Raw genomic sequence first — 16,610 nt, 5'->3', positions numbered from 1 at the left:
TCATTTCATGACCTTTTTTTTGTTGAATTTCATCATATCTGCTAATATTAACAACATTTCACAATTTCCTTTCATGAATTTGTGTATTGACATAAATCCAATAGAAAAAGCTTAAAAAAAAATGATTTTGATTTAATAAACACTTGGTAACATCAAAACTTACGTGCGCGCACCTTCTGGTCATTCGGTGACCATCAGCTGTTTTACATATAAAGTGCATATTTCGCCCCTTTTTTGTGGTTAGGTTTTTGCTGCAAAAGCTTGTATTTGTTAAATTCTTATAAAAATGGAAAGATTCCAAGCTTCTGTAAGTATTTTTATTATAATATTTAATTATTATTGGTGTGTTTATTTATGAAAATTCGGTTTAGAGGCCAATTCGTCTGACTCAAAGCCAAATAGAGCATATTATTGACAATGATGAGGATTTTGATGAGTGTAGTGAAGATGGGGATGAAGATTATATAGTGGAACAATTTGAATCAGAAGGATCTTCTTACGAATATTTAGATTCTGATAACGATGAAGATATAGTACCTGCATTGGAAAATAAAAGCAGTGTTCCTTTGTATTATTGCAAGGATAGAGCTATTGAGTGGGCAATGGGACCAGTTGGGCACAATAGTGGCAGGGCCAGAATAGAAAATATAATCCACGGAAGACAGGGAGTTACTGCATATGGAGTACATCGTATTTCTACTGTCAAGGAATCATTCGATCAATGCTTTACGTACCAACTAAAGCAAATTATAATACAATTCAGCAATATAGAGGGCGAAAAAAAATTGGAGCTGGATATAAAAACATAGATGAGATAGAACTCGATGCATATTTGGGTATTTTAAGTTTAGCAGGTAGGTAAATCAATATAATTTTCCGTATTTATGGCTAAAATGAAGACATAAATGTATTTTTTTACAGGAGTATATGGTTCACACGGAGAAAGTATTCGAAGCCTCTGGGATGAAGTGCACGACCGACCATTATTCCGTGCAACTATGTCACTTGACAGGTTTCTTGAAATTAATCGTGTTTCGAGGTTCAATGAGAGAGACAATCGAAGGGCTCAAAGAATGAATGACAAGCTTGCTCCGATTCGCGATTTGTATGAGAAGTGGGTGGCTAATTTACCGCTACTTTTTGTTCCATACGATTCCGTTTAATTCCTTTTAGGGGCAGATGTCCCTTTTTAGTTTACATGCCAAGTAAACCAAGCAAATATGAAATGAAAGCATGGGTAGCTGCGGATGTGCGTACAAAATTTTGCCTAAATTTTCCAAATGTATTTAGGGAAGGAGTCAGCTTCCGCTCCACCGGAACGGAACCAAGGCCAGCGCGTTGTGTTGGATCTCGTTAGTGGGTATGAAGGGCGGAATATTACAAACGACAACTTTTTTACTACTCGGGATTTGCCACTGGAGTTAATGAAGAAAAGAACTACTTTGGTAGGCACCGTAAGGAGTAATAAACGATTTTTACCGGTTTGTGGTACTAAAGTGGAGTTAAGGAGTCTACCAGTGCTAAGCAGTCGACATTTCTTTAATGGATCAGTTACCCTTGTGCAATACATACCCAAAACATATAAGATGGTGACTGCTTTAAGTACCTTGCACCATGATAAAAGCGTTATGGAAAACCATCCAAAAAAGTTGCCAGATATCATCAATTTCTACAACTCTACAAAATCTGGAGTGGATAATATTGCTCAACTTGTAGAAACATATACAAGCAAGAGACAAACTAATCGTTGGCCTATAGCAATTTTTGCAAACATCGTAGATATCTCAGCGTTGAATGCCTTTGTATTATGGACAGAATTTTCCTCGAAAATCTTGGCTTAGACCTTGTTCATGGGGAAATTGAACGCAGAAAATCGCTACGAAGAACTCAACCGTCAGCAGATATTGTACGCAATATGAGAGCGGACGCAGAGCAACCAAGCATTTCGGCAGGAACTGTTCCGAAAAAAAAGAAAACCTAGTCAGCGAGCCACCTGTGCAGTTTGCCCTAGCTCAATTCGTCGCAAAACGTACGAAAGCTGCACTAATGCACGAATGCAACTAATGAATTTTAAAAACTTCTATTAAAATTATAAACTTTTATACTGATATCTAAACACAGGTAAGGTCATTTCGTGACCCGAATATCACATGTGTAAATTTTTTTGAATGTAACAGAAGGGCTAGGCAATCGTCACCGGCCGCTGATGTTGCCGTTGTGAAGCACCGCCAGTTCGGAGTTCTCATAAAGAGATCTGATGAGGCTTATCTTAGCGGTCTAACTGATAAAAATATCAATAAAGTAAAAGTATCAGAGTACATCATGCAACCCTAACCTCAAGGAAGTGAGTGGAGAGCTCTCAGTGAACCAAGCCCAAACAAACCACGTCGTTTTCAGTCAAGAAACACAGCGGTAATGTACAGTATGAAATTTTGACGGGAGGTTATGAGACGTTTACGTGCAGTAATTCGCCAAAAAGAAGGGATTTGTGGGAAAGCAACTCGTGAATTTTGCACCATGATAACACACCGTTGCACAGTGACATCGTGCGTTGCAATTGATGGTGAGTACTTTGAAGGCAATAATATCACTTGCTTTTTGTATTTAAAATTTTCTTAATAATATTCCAGGAACTTTTTGATCAAGATATGTTCAAATCCTGGTCCATATGTGCTAACTTGACGATAATTAAACTTTTGGCAGCTCAACCAGCGGCATTTGGGGTTGCCAATTCCGGTATTGCGGCAAGCCGAGAGCTCGGTATAATTCAAGTACGAAAATTAGTTGATTGACCGACAATTCAGCCCAACTACGTACGCACACAAGTGACTAAGGCGAGACTGAGATTGTGCGATTGCTTATCAAAATTTCAAATGGCATTTGGTTGTGTCAAGTGCCTTAGTACATCAAATAACTTAGGGCAAATGCATGCATTTCACACACACACACACACTGTAATTCCGAATATCACAATACTAGGAATCGTTGGGGTGCAGGCTGGGCTTTGATTCGAAGAAATGCTCTGTGTATTTTGCTGTGTGTATGTATTTGCTTGTATTTTGCTTGTATATATAAGTATATATGTATGCATGTGCGGTAAATTTTATCGATTGGTTTCGATTGCCTTTTATATGCACTTTAAAGGCTTCTTCCGCTGCTTTTATTTTATCAAATGTATTTTTGTGTGTGACTATTTTGCCTTATAAAATGCGGTCGCCTTTTTCCTTGTTGGGAATTTTATGCGCGTTGTAACAACAATAAAAATCACTAAATATGACTCTTTAAAGGGTGCACAGTGTTATAAAGAAAATAAAATAAAAATTAAATGATAGGGAGTTATTTAAAATTTTAAAATTTAAAAGTAAAACGGGATACCTTGCAATTTTCTGAGCCTCTTTGAAATTGGAGTCTTTGATTTATTTCTTTTCTTTTTATTATTAATAATGAGACTGTATTTGTAAGACCTTTTAGTCTTTTACAATACATCAACTGGTTGGAAGTTACAAAATTCAAAATCAAAAACTTCAAAAGTTTTGAAGTTGAATTTTTTTTTTTTTTTAATTTTAATTTTTTATTGCAACTAGTACATAAATATTTACAAATGACTAACAAGCAACTTAATTATGATAACATTACACAATTTTCACTCTACATGACATAAAGCATTTCTATGGAGGTATGAGATCGCTAGGTTTAGTGCGTCTGAGCCTTCGTATTAATCCGTTGGCTTCAATTAAATTAAGTGCTTCTTCATTGCTGTGGTTTATTAGTCTTTCTTTATGGGTAACTGCAATCTTTGCGATTTCAGTGTTGACGGAGTTTATTTTATGGTCGCGCTCAATGTCGGAACTTCTGCAGTACCATCATGCTTTGACAATGCACCTAAGGGCCTTATTTTGGAAGTGTTGGATTTGGTTTTTTGTACTTTGACTGGCGCACCCTCATAGCTGCGCACCATAACTCCATACTGGCCTTAGTATCTGCTTGTAAATCAACAGCTTGTTCTCTATCGTGAGAGCTAATCTGCTACCCATCAGTCATTGCATGTTTTTGAGTTTGATGTCCAATGCTTGCCTCTTTTTCTTGACATGCTCTTTCCATCGGAGTTTGCAGTCAAGTGTCATACCCTGGTCTTCGCATAGTTTCAGTATGGGACCTGTTGATCATCTATGTATAGTGGTATATGTTGCATTTTAGTGTTTGTGAAAACTACGTGTACATATTTTGTTTGGTTAAGTTTAATTTTCCATGTATTAGTCCACAGGCAGATCTTATTTAACGTGGTTTGTAATGTGGCTGTCGATTCGTTTTCAGTTTCATCAACTGCAATCAAGGCGGTGTCATCTGCAAACGTTGCTGTGACGTAATTAGGATCAGACGGTAGGTCATGTGTAAAGATAAGGTACAGCAGAGGCCCAAGAACGCTGCCTTGAGGTACTCCTGCATTTATTTGTCGAAGACTTGAATAAGCATCATCTTGCTTGACTCGAAAATAGCGATCTGATGAGTACGACTCCAAGATTTCGTAGTATTGCTTAGGAAGTATTAAGTTTAGATTAAAAATCAAACCTGTGCGACAAACTTTATCGAATGCATTTGCCACATCGAGGAATACGCCAGAACGTACAATACTTTCTTATTTTCGAGTGCTTTTTCGTGCGTGATCCTGTGTACCTGGTCGATTGTAGAATGTTTACTTCGAAAACCAAACTGATGTGTTGCAATTATTTTTTTTCGTTCTATTATTTTATTGAGTCTTTTAATCAACAGCTTTTCAAACAGCTTTGAGATCACTGGTAGGAGTGATATAGGTCTATAAGATGAAACTTCGTTTCCAGGTTTGCCTGGTTTTGGGAGCATAATAACCTCCGCAGTTTTCCAGAGAATGGGAACGTAATGAAAAAAGATGCATTCATTATGCTAGTGAGAATTTGGATGCTTTTAAGTGGAAGCTGCTTGAGTAATTCTGGAGTGATTATATCGAAACCAGGGGATTTTTTATATTTTAGCATTTTAATTTCTCTTTTTAGTTCGTCGCTCGTGACTCGTGGAATTTCTTCAAACTCTTGGAACACGGATGTAGACAGGCTTTCGGATGTTGCCTCATGAGGTGTAAAAATATCAGCTAGATAATCTGCATATAGTTCTGCTTTCTGGGAATTGTTATTAGCCCATTCTCCTTCTTTTATCTTGAGAGGAGGACAGTGCATTTGTGGCCTTTTTAAGTACTTTGTGCATTTCCATAAGGAGCAATCCACACGACGATCGTTGGACAATGAATGTAAGTAACGAGAAAACCCATCATTTTTAAATTTCTTTATTTTCCGACTAAGGTCTTTGGTCATTTTTTTTTAGCCTAGTTTTATCTATTGGTGCTCGTGTTTGATGCCACTTACTGCGAAGTTTTCTCTTTAGTGAAATAAGATCTCTGATGTCCTTTGGGTATTGAGTAATGACTGCGGTTTTTTTAATAGTTGGAGTACTTTTCCATGCGGCAAGTTGCACGTTGGACGTACAATTTTGAACCTCACTATCTAATTGTTCCTCATTAACTATTTTTGCTGCATTATTTTTCCAATTTTGTAGAATTTTCTTGAAGTAATGCCAATCTGTGAATCGGTGGCTCAATTTGTCCATACGTTCTTTAAAAATGATATGCTCGCTGAGAGACAAAAATATTGGTGAGTGATCCGAGTTTAGATAATCACTATCCTCAATTTCTAGAAAATTTCGAGATATTATATTTTGTTAACTATGAAGAAATCGAAATAAAACTATGAAGAAAAGAAGTTGAAATATAAGTAATTAAATAAAATAATGATATTTGCAGTCTAAAGTATTAATGCGATACTCTGCTATTTTCTCTGTATATGAAATTCGCCTTGTAATTTTGTTCCGAATTAATTTTAGTGGAATATTATAGAGTAAGCACAAATTAGGGTAGTCCTTAAAACTAAAATCTTTTAAGGTAAACGGCGCACTCTGCTATATTTTCGTCTATATAAGCATGATTTTGTAATTTTTTCCGGAATTTTTATGTTTTATGTTTTGAGTAAAGTAGGTCATAGTTGGGGCGATCCTTAATATTTAAAGCTAACAGAAATGTCTGCTATTTCATTTTTTCTGGGTCTTGTACTTCTATTTTAATTGGGTCTTGTACTTCTTTTCCAGAATTAATTTCTTTCGGCATACTATAGTGTAAGTAAACATTAGGATGGCACTTAAAGTTGGAAATGTTATGTGAGAGTTTGCTAGTTTTTCTTCTATATGAAACTGGCTCGATGATTTTATTAGGAGAAAATTTTTGTCGGAGTATTCTAAAAAAAAGTAAAAAATTAAATGAATTTTAAAATTTTAAATTATAAAGCTAAATGAATTACCCGTAAATTGTTCTTCTATATCAAGCGAGTGTTATGCTTTTTCCCGCACGTTATTGTGTTCCGAGTATTATAGAGTAGGTAAAAATTAGGGTGACCATTACAATTAAAGTTTTGAATTACCAACAGGTAAACCATTCAAAAACCCACATAACGGACTTTATAAAAAATAATAAAAATAGGGTGACCCGACTAGACGTCATAAAGTTCGGGCGTCTTCGGCTAGGGCAAACAAAGACTACACATGGACACTTCATGACTAACACCAACCCAACTACGTGCACGTGCAACCCGGACGTAATATGTACCATACCCCATATCCTTCTTCATTGCCCACTATACACCGCCTGCAGAAGACAAATCTTCAGCAACTCAAACCCAATGACGCATCTCTCTTCCCCAACCTCCGATTCCATATCTTTAATAAGCAAATTCCTTAAAATAACCAACCTATACCATAGAATTTAAGACACAATACAAAATAACTCCATATACACAGTTTAAGCGTAAGGCCTCTATGCTATCGCTTTATTTACAATTAGCTTATAAGATTTACTCTTTAAGTCAATTTTTTTAAAATAAAATAAAATAAAAAAGTTTTGAATTTCTTTTTTTTTCATTTCATTTTGGTAAGTCAAGAAATAATTTTTGGTAAATCAGAATTAATTGGGTATTAAATACATGTTTCGCCCTGGAAAAGTCTAAATCCAAATTGGCATTGGCACTATATAATGTCCCCCTAAATCCAACATGAAAAATTTTGCAACGGCGAAAATTCCTGCAAGGAACATTAAAATGTATTCTTTCTAGAAGAAACGGGAAGTCAATTAGTCCATTAACGAGATCGAAAATAAAAGAAACTGCCTGAAACGTACCTCTGTCACTTAATGGGCACTTGGGGTCTGAGAAATTGAGTGAATGTAGCGCGAAACTCACAAAAATTTTTTGAACCCTCTCCACTCGATTTATATGAACTGCATGATAAGGTCTCCAAATAAGAGAAGCATAATTTAATTTGGACCGCACAAACGCAGAGTATAAAATCTTAAGAGTATATGGATCAGTGAAGTGCGATGAGCGACGTCTAACAAAAGCGAGCATAGCAAGTGAATTGGAAATGGCATAATTTAGGTGCGCGATAAAATTAGAGTAACTGCGGGTATTGTGGTATAGGCGGGTAATGTGGTATACCAGCTTTATTCGAAAACTAAAGACGTGGAAATAACGGGACCAAGTTAGATATTTGGGCATTCTCAGAATTTTAACAAAGCGTTATTTGATTTGTGTTTTGCAAGGCATACAGTGAGTCAGTTGTAAAAAAATCGCGTGGTCGTGTGGTTGGCATTTTTTTGTGCTCAGTGGAAATTTTCTGGCAAATTAAAATCCTGTGCTTTAAACTGCATTTATTCATCGGGAAGTAATAAGTGAGTTTAATACTAGTGAAGCATATAAGCAATATTTTTGTATATTTTGTCGATATTTAATTATTCAAAATTAATTTGTTCAAACTCTAATGCGGCTATTGTGGTATAGGTAAAGGCGGCTAAAGTGGTATAGTGTACCATATTACCCTCTTGATCAAAAAAATGCCGAAGAAAGGTGAAATTTGAAAATGGAAAGCAGAGGATATGAACAAAGCTATCCAAGCGGTTAGAAAAGGTGAAATGGGTATTCTCTTGGCTTCCAAGACATTTAGTGTCCCCCATACCACTCTGCAGCGCATGTCAAGAAGCGAGAAATCCATCGAGGAGCTGTTGACAACTAAACTTGGCCGGGTTACGATTTTAACAGTGGAAATTGAAAATTACTTAGTTAAATATTTACTAGAAATGGAGTCAAGGTACTGGGGACTAACACGCGCAGACGTGCTGTCATTGTGTTATCAAAGTGCCACAAGAAACAACATTCCCAATAAGTTCTCCGTTATTAAAGAGTGCGCAGGCAAGGATTGGCTAAAAGGCTTCTGTAACCGACACCGAAATGTTCTGAGTTTTCGAAAACCAACTGGAACAAGCGTCGACCGTGCACGTGGTTTTTCTCGAGAAAATGTTGATATATTTATTGCTGGAAGAAGAAAACGCAAAACATAATTTTCCGCCTACTCGTATCTGGAACGTTGACGAAACCGGAATATCAGCAGTTCCTTCGCAGCAGGCACAAATAATCGCTCGGAAAGGAAATTGGAACAATGACTTCAGCTGAGCGAGGATCGCTGTTACAGTCATCACTTGCATGAGCACCGGAGGTGGTTTCGTGCCACCATTTTTCATCTTTCACAATGTGACTATACTTTCTTTGCCACCCCATTCAACACACAAACTTCAACCGTTGGATAAGGCTTTTATGGGACCTTTTAAGAAGTACTATAATGACGAAATAAGACGATTTATGCGTGAACAGGGCAAAAAAGATACACATTTTGATATCGCAGGACTATTTACTAAGGCTTATTTGAGGGTTCAAACTGGACAAATTGCAATAAATGGTTTTAAAGCCACGGGGATATATCCGTTTGACAAACATATTTTCACAGATGCAGATTTTATAGCTGGAAACTCATTATCATCAGGTACAATTCAGTTTTAAATATAAAAAATCTTGCTAGATATATTGTCTTCTCAGAGGATCCAGTTGAAACTATAAATTCAACGACAGAAGAAACCCCAGGCGCATCAACCATGGAAATTGAGCATGAAATTCCTAAGTTTCGCAATAAAATCTATGGAAATTTTAGGAACGCTATTTAATTTGTTTATGGAAGCAAGCACAAGCCGAGGATTCGTTACTCCCTGGGAAATATCTCCACCACCAAAGCTACGAGATCCCCCACCTAATCGGAAAGGCCGAAAAACAAAGGCAACTGTTTTAAGAACTTCGCCTTATAAGTGTAATTTGTTACAGAGCATTGAAAGCAGTAACAGAAAACGCAATGCTCCGGTTAATTCATCCCCAAAACCCTCTAATAAAAAAAATATTTCTACCAAATCGTTTGTTGACTCGCATTCAAGTGACAGTGAAGAGGAGTTTCCAGATGTTCCACCAACAAAAGAATCCTCTTGCAACTACTGCGGCAAAATTTATGGGGAGGATATAATAACGAAGCCTTGGACCTCTTGTCTGCAATGCGAACAAATTTGGGCCCACGAAAAGTGTATTCCCAATCGAAGTGCTATTTTTCTTTGCGATTCTTGTAAGTAATACTCTTACAAGTGTTATGAATTTTATTAATGCGTTTTTTGTCAATTGAAGTTTAAAATATTTTTGTTCAATATGTTTTAATTCAGTTCATAATCCTTTTTTAAATGGTTCGCAATAAAATTTTAGTTATCAATCAAAAGTAACTGACTTATTATTAAAGGCATCATGTGCGGGTAATGTGGTATACTATACCACATTACCAGAATAAGGTATACCACATTACCCGCCAATTTCTTCAAGGGCTTGTTTCCGTCTTTTGCAGTACTTTCTTAAATATTTCTGAAACTCGCGGCTCTAAGGTTTTTGAAGCTAGGTTTATTTGAACTTAATAACGGTAGCATATTATTGATAAATTTTCATTCAAATCAAATAAAATTTAACGATTTTATAGACGAAAATAAAATGGGTATACCACAATACCCGCAGTTACTCTAAGTTTAGAATCAAAGAAAACCCCTAAATCTTTTATCACATCAGACGAGGCAAGATATGTATAATTGATATGATAAGAGGTATAGAGGGGGTTTTCAAGCTTAGAAAATGAGATTTTATGACATTTTTCAATATTAAGAAATATACGATTCATAAGGCACCAGGAAAATAAATTATTCAACTCGGACTGTAGGGCGGCTGAATCACTAGAATTTCTTATTTCAGCGTACACTTTTAAGGCATCAGCATAAAGAAGAAAATTAGCGAAGGAAAAGCACGAACAAATATCAAACAATACAAATAACAAAGGTCCTAAAATACTACCCTGAGGTACACCAGAGGTGGCAGTGTTCTGATTCGAAGAAACTCCATCGATAACTACAGTACCGCATCTCTTTATTAAATAGAATCGAATTCAATCAGGGAACGTAGAATGAAAACCGAGACGAGCCAATTTAGTTACTAAAATCGTATGGGAGATTTTATCAAAGGCTTTAGAAAAATCCGTGTAAATCGCGTCAGTTTGGAAACCATTCTGGAAGCCTGTGTGGCAATCATCGATAAAAACGGATAAGTTAGTTAAGGTAGATCTTGCAGCAATAAAACCATGCTGTCGAGGACTATTTAGACGTTTAACGGTAAAATATAACTTGTCTTTAACAACGCATTCAAAAAGTTTAGATACAGCAGATAATTTGGAAATTGGTCTGTAATTTACAATATCACTTTTATTACCGCTTTTGAAGATAGGAGTGACTGAAGTCAGCTTCCAATCATCGATAAATATTCCTTCGGCCAAGGATTTGTTAAAAATTAGCTTAAGAGGTTGTACCAAAGAGCGACAGTTTTTAAACAAAGTTACAGAAAGCCCGTCTACATCCGAATGAGCCGAGTTTTTAATCTTTAACAATTCCTCATCATCTGATAGAACAAGCGAACCAAAGTCAACTGAAGAAGACACTTTCCCCACGAAATTATGGCGAATGGCTGCCAAATGTACTTCCTGAATATCTTCATCAGATACAAAGATTGATGAAAAGAAGTCGGCAAATAAATTCGCTGCATCGCTGACAGAGCAGGCAGTTACGTCCCTATAAAAAACAGAATTAGGAATAGAAGAGGCCTTTTTAATCGATTTAATATATCGCCAAAAATTCTCCGGACTACTTTTTATATTAAGCTCATATTTGTGACTGTATTCCTATGCAAAGCCTTTTTTAAAGTACGAAATTTATTCCTGTGGAGGATAAAAAACTCATAATAGCGGGTTTCGTTAGTTAACTTGAACTTCTTAAAAAACTTATTTCTCAAATTTTTATGATGTTTAAGATCTTTCGTGCATCACAGAAACTTATAATTTACACGCTTAAAAATTGGAACATGTTGTGAACATATATCTAGGACTAAAGTTTTAAATATCTTAAAGCATTCAGCAACTTCAACATTGCCTAGAGATACTTCCCAATCAATTTCACGCAAGGCATTATCAAGAGTTTGGAAATCACACCGAGCAAAATTAAAGGAAGGATGAGCACTATCGGGCCTGGATTAAAAAAATTCTAAAAATTCCAAGTCTAGCTTTAAAGGAATATGGTGAACGTTGATCGGCGATATTGAAGAAAAAAGCTGCGATACGACAGAATTAATATTGTCGCTAATAAAAATCAAATCTAGTAAACGACACATACTATTAGTTAACCCATTAATCTGAGTTAGACCCTATTATTAACTAAATGCGTGCTACTTTCTTCGCCTCTCTAAAATTGGGGCATGTTAACATAAAAGGTTTAAGTGAACGTTAGGGTGGCCCTTGAAATTGAATATCTAAAATAAGAATTTGATACTCTGCTATTTTTTTCTCCTAAATGAAATTAGTCTGTGATTTTTCCCGAATTTTTTTTTTTCGAAGTATTGAAAGTAAGGAAAAAGGAGGGCGACGCTTAAACTTTAAAGTTAGAAATGTTAATAGGAATATCAGGTACTTTTGTTCTATTTCAATTTGGTATTGTATATCTTTTCCAGCACTTTTTTCCTTTCGGAGTACTATAGTGTAAGTGAACATTCGGGTGGCGTATACAATTTTTAATTTAAAATGTCAATGGGAATGGGAATGAGGCCTGGTTATTTTATTCAGAATTTTTTTTTTTGTGTATTATAAAGTAATTAAGAATTAGGCTGATTTTTTTAATTTTAAACTACAAACATAAATGGACTACCTTCTAATTTTCATCTAAATGAAGCGGGTTGGCGCTCACAATTAAAGTACTGAAATACTATTCTCAGCCTCTCCGTGAATTGGAGATTTTTAAATACTATGATACTTTTTTCGTTATTTATGCATTAAATGTTTAAATGAAAGGTAGGGTGGTCTTTAAAATTTCAAATGGCAAATAACGTTAATTTCTCTTACATTTGCTTGCTGATTTTTTTCATTATTAATTTTTTTTTATTGTTTCAGTATTACAGTTGAAATGGAAGCTCGGAAGTATTAGTGCAAAATGTTGCCGTTTTCTGCGCCACTTTTTTTTAAGCTCCTTACAATGTAAAATTTGAAGTGTCAACGGGGTATCCTGCTTTTTATTCCTGTATTGTATAGTTTTTCTAATAGCGAGCACCCCTCGGCATACAATGGCCAACCTCCGAGTAGACTTCTGCCATGAAAAAACTTCGCGTGAAAAGCCATTTGACGTTCGGAGTCCGCTTAAAACTGAACGTCCCTCGACAAATAGGAGGAGAAGCTCAGCCAAACACCTAACAGAAGTGTACGCGCCAATTATTTACTTTTTATTGTATGTCAAACTGGTTTAGTGATTTTACGAAATTTGTTTTGGAGTATTTTAGAGTAAGTAATATTTTGAATGCCATTTAAAATTTAAAACTTTAAATGTTTACTGTGTACCCTGATATTTTTTCTTTTTTCTAAAATGGTCAGGAAATTATTTTCGGATTTAATTTTGTTCAGAGGCTATAGTAAGCGTTTTTAGAGTAAGTAAAAACTAGGGTGACTCTTACAAGAATAGTTTTGAAATGTTAACGGAATACGCAACTTTTTCCCGCGCTAGTTTGAAGTTGGGATGTTGACTTTTTTTGGAAGTTTTACGACTCGCCATTGAGATTTAAAAAATCTTAAAATTTTTAAGAGGGACATAAGGAAAGCAAATTACGAATTCTGGAGGAGGTATTGTGAAGAATTGCAGGACGCATCTGAGTTCTCCAGACTTGGAAAATGTCTCCCCAAAGAACCCTGCAGACCAAGCCTTTTGCAAAGACCGGATGACAGCTTCACAGAAACAGAGCACAAAAACCCGCCATTGCGTGGAGCTTAGTCTTAAATGAATTGCTTATTAACATCAGCATGAAAAGGACCAAGATAGTTGCTTATACGGACGATGTAGTCATCCTGATGACGGGAAGTTTCTCTCGACTATCAGCTGACTAATACAATCAGCGTTAAAGGAACACTCTAAGTGGGCGACCTCAAATGGTCTAATGGTTAACCTAGCCAATGGGTGTACAATACGATCATCCGACCCATTTTTAGTTATTGAGCTTTCGTCGTATGCATTACATATGGTTCGCCAGATAGATCTGAGCAGAAACTATAAAATGCGAATACCTAACAGGCTCAAAGATGGGCAATGGCACTGGATCGGAAGTGTACGCGGAACAACTGCCTTTATTGTTCCTTTAGACTCCCAACCTGGTGTAGAGACTTCCACGCTAAGATCTACGCTATAGACAAAGCATCAAAAACGATAAGACGCCAGTCTTGCCATATTTGTTGATAGTTAAGCAGCGATCAAAACACTCTCCTCAACGCGCATCAATTGAAGATGTCTTAAAGAATGCAGTAGGTCGCTTTTGCTTATTCAAAAACACAATACTCCCATATATTGGGTTCCCGGGCACTCTGGAGTGGAGGGAAATGAAAGTGCGGATGAGTGTGCAAGGAAAAGCTCTGAGGTTGGCCTTCAGCGATTGTAAGAGGACATAAGCACTCCTTTAAATGAACTATGTACTGCGATTGACTTGAGTGTAATCGCGGAAACCAATATACATAAAGTGGTCTTTGACTACTAGCTAGAGGGTCTTCAAAACGTTCTGGCCAAAATTGAATCTTAAAAGGACAAAATGTCTGCTTGGATTCAGCAGATCAACTACCAGCGCTCTCACAGGTGTTATAACGGGTCACTGCTCTATTGGTACCCGAGCCAGTAGAATGGATGTACCTCGCAATAACTTCTGTAACTTCTATTAGCAACACATTCGCAGAAACACTAGAGCTTCTTCTAAAGACTCACTTCCCAGATTGTAAAAGTCATGACCTGTCAATCGACAATAGTCTAGACATGGTAACTCACCATCAACGGAGATCGACGGTCTCATTTGTCAACAAAATCATAAATTTTGAAAGGGTAGAGTGGGCAATTAACTCCTTTAAACCCTTTAAATCTCCAGGCCCGAATGGAATATCCCCAGCACTTCTATCCATAGGCACTGTGGAACTGATCCGAGTCATGGTGAAAATCTTCAGAGCTAGTATAATTTTGGAATACATTCCAAATATATGGAGGAAAGTGAAGCTAATATTTATTCCTAAGGGAGGTAACAAACCCCCTTATTCTCCCAAATCTTACAGAACAATCAGTCTACTACTTGAAAACCATCTAAGAGAAGAAGTAATCCTCAAAAAACCCCTCCATAAGCTGCAATTTACTTACCAAAAAGGCAAATCCACAGTCACAGCACTAAATCAAAAAGAGATAGCCCTCTGGGGCCTTTCGTTAGGCCAAGCTGAACTTAATGTCACAACAGATGCGGACATCCCGCAAGGAGGAGTTCTTTCTCTACTGCTATGGTCCCTACTAGTTGATGACTTAGTGCAGCACCTGAACAATAAGGGATTTATAACCATTGGTGGTGCAGATGACATATCTGTTATAATAAAAGGCAACCATGAAAGGACACTAACAGACTTAATGCAAAATGCCTTGAACGCAACATAGGAATGGTGTAAAAAGGAGGGGCTGTCGATGAACCCCAACAAAACCACAATAATCCCCTTCACAAGAAAAAGAAAGTTAGAGTTTCCTACATTGAAAATAAATGAAACAGTGATAGAACTAAAGGAAGAGGTCAAGTATCTAGGTTTAACCTTAGATAAAAAACTCACTTGGGAATCACATATAAATAATATAACAAAAAAAGCCACGAAAGCCTTGTGGACAACCAAACAATTACTAAGGAGATCCTGGGGCCTTAGCCCTAGTATGGTCCTCTGGATATACACCCAAATGGTTAGACCAATCATACTGTATGGGGCACTAGTATGGTGGAGCAAATCTATCCAACAAACAGCGATAACCAAACTGGGAAAGTACAAAGGCTTGCTTGCCTATGCATCACAGGGGCTATGAGAACTACCCCAACAGCTGGCATGGAAGCACTCCTTAATCTCCCACCACTTCATATAGCAATCCAAGAGGAAGCAGCTACTCAAGCACTCAATTTGCAAGAAAATTTCAAATTAGGCAACCTCACCGGTCACCTAAGTATCCTAAATAAAATCAAAAACACCATAAGCATGGCTCAAGTCTCAGACCACATTGACCCAACCCTCTGTTTCACAAAAGGATACACAGTTACCTTTCCAGAGAAGATCGAGTGGAAAACAAACCCAAAATGGATGAATGATAATTCACAAAAATGGTACACTGATGGATCAAAACATGGTGGTGTAGGAGCAGGAGTAGTGGGGCCCAGAATCCACAAATCATTCACTCTCACCAGGGACACCACCATCTTCCAAGCGGAACTATACGCAATAATGGAAGCAGCAAACATCATGCAACGTAGAAACCACAAGAGAGTAAAGATTAAAATACTCTCTGACAGCCAATCAGTTGTAAAAGCTTTAGTTAGCTATACATACAACTCAAAAACCCTCTTAGAATGCCACAAGGCACTCAATAACCTGGCATCTAAAAACAATGTTTCATTAATTTGGGTACCGGGACATGAGGGATATGACGGCAACGAAAAGGCAGACTTTCAAGCCAAAAAAGGGGCAGATGTAGATTTCATCGGACCTAGTCCCATGTTTGGATTTAACAAGAACAGCCTAAAACAGCATTGGAACAACGTAGAGGGTCTTAGACACTCCAAAAAGTTCCTAAGTTTCAACGCTAAAAGAGCTAACATGGCCCTCACGTTAAACAAAAAGAGCATTCGCACTCTCACAGGCACCCTCACGGATCGCTTCACCTGCAACAAACACTTACATAAATTAGGCATAACTAACACCAGCACCTGCAGATTCTGCTGCGAAGATGAGGAGTCTATAGAACATCTCATCATCGAATGTCCGGGGTTGACGCATAGAAGGAAACGGTTTTTAAACAAGTTCATGCTTACAAATGAAGATCTCCAATCACTCCCTCAGAAGGAGCTGGTACAATTCATAAGCATACTTAACAGTCATGACAGCATAGGGTGCATAATAGATCACAGTGCTAAAGGGTCATGCCTTAACCCTTTACTACCATTAACCATTAACTTCTGTAGGAGCTGTAGAGATGAAAAAGAAATTGAGGCGATACAGCA

The 16,610-nt window shown here is 37.0% G+C and overlaps 1 long non-coding RNA gene across 1 annotated transcript; it reads left to right on the top strand.

Moving 5' to 3' along the window:
* The first annotated feature begins 362 nt into the window (after positions 1-362).
* Positions 363-3,394, top strand: LOC128858787 (uncharacterized). Its single transcript, XR_008454058.1, has 3 exons — positions 363-854; positions 922-2,563; positions 2,631-3,394. It is a non-coding gene; the product is annotated as an uncharacterized LOC128858787 (long non-coding RNA).
* Positions 3,395-16,610: the final 13,216 nt, after the last annotated feature.

Source organism: Anastrepha ludens, chromosome 3, assembly GCF_028408465.1.
Source record: "Anastrepha ludens isolate Willacy chromosome 3, idAnaLude1.1, whole genome shotgun sequence".
Lineage (NCBI taxonomy): Eukaryota > Metazoa > Arthropoda > Insecta > Diptera > Tephritidae > Anastrepha > Anastrepha ludens.
The sequence above is the reverse complement of the archived record's forward strand: the minus strand, read 5'-3'. Positions and strand labels throughout refer to the sequence as shown.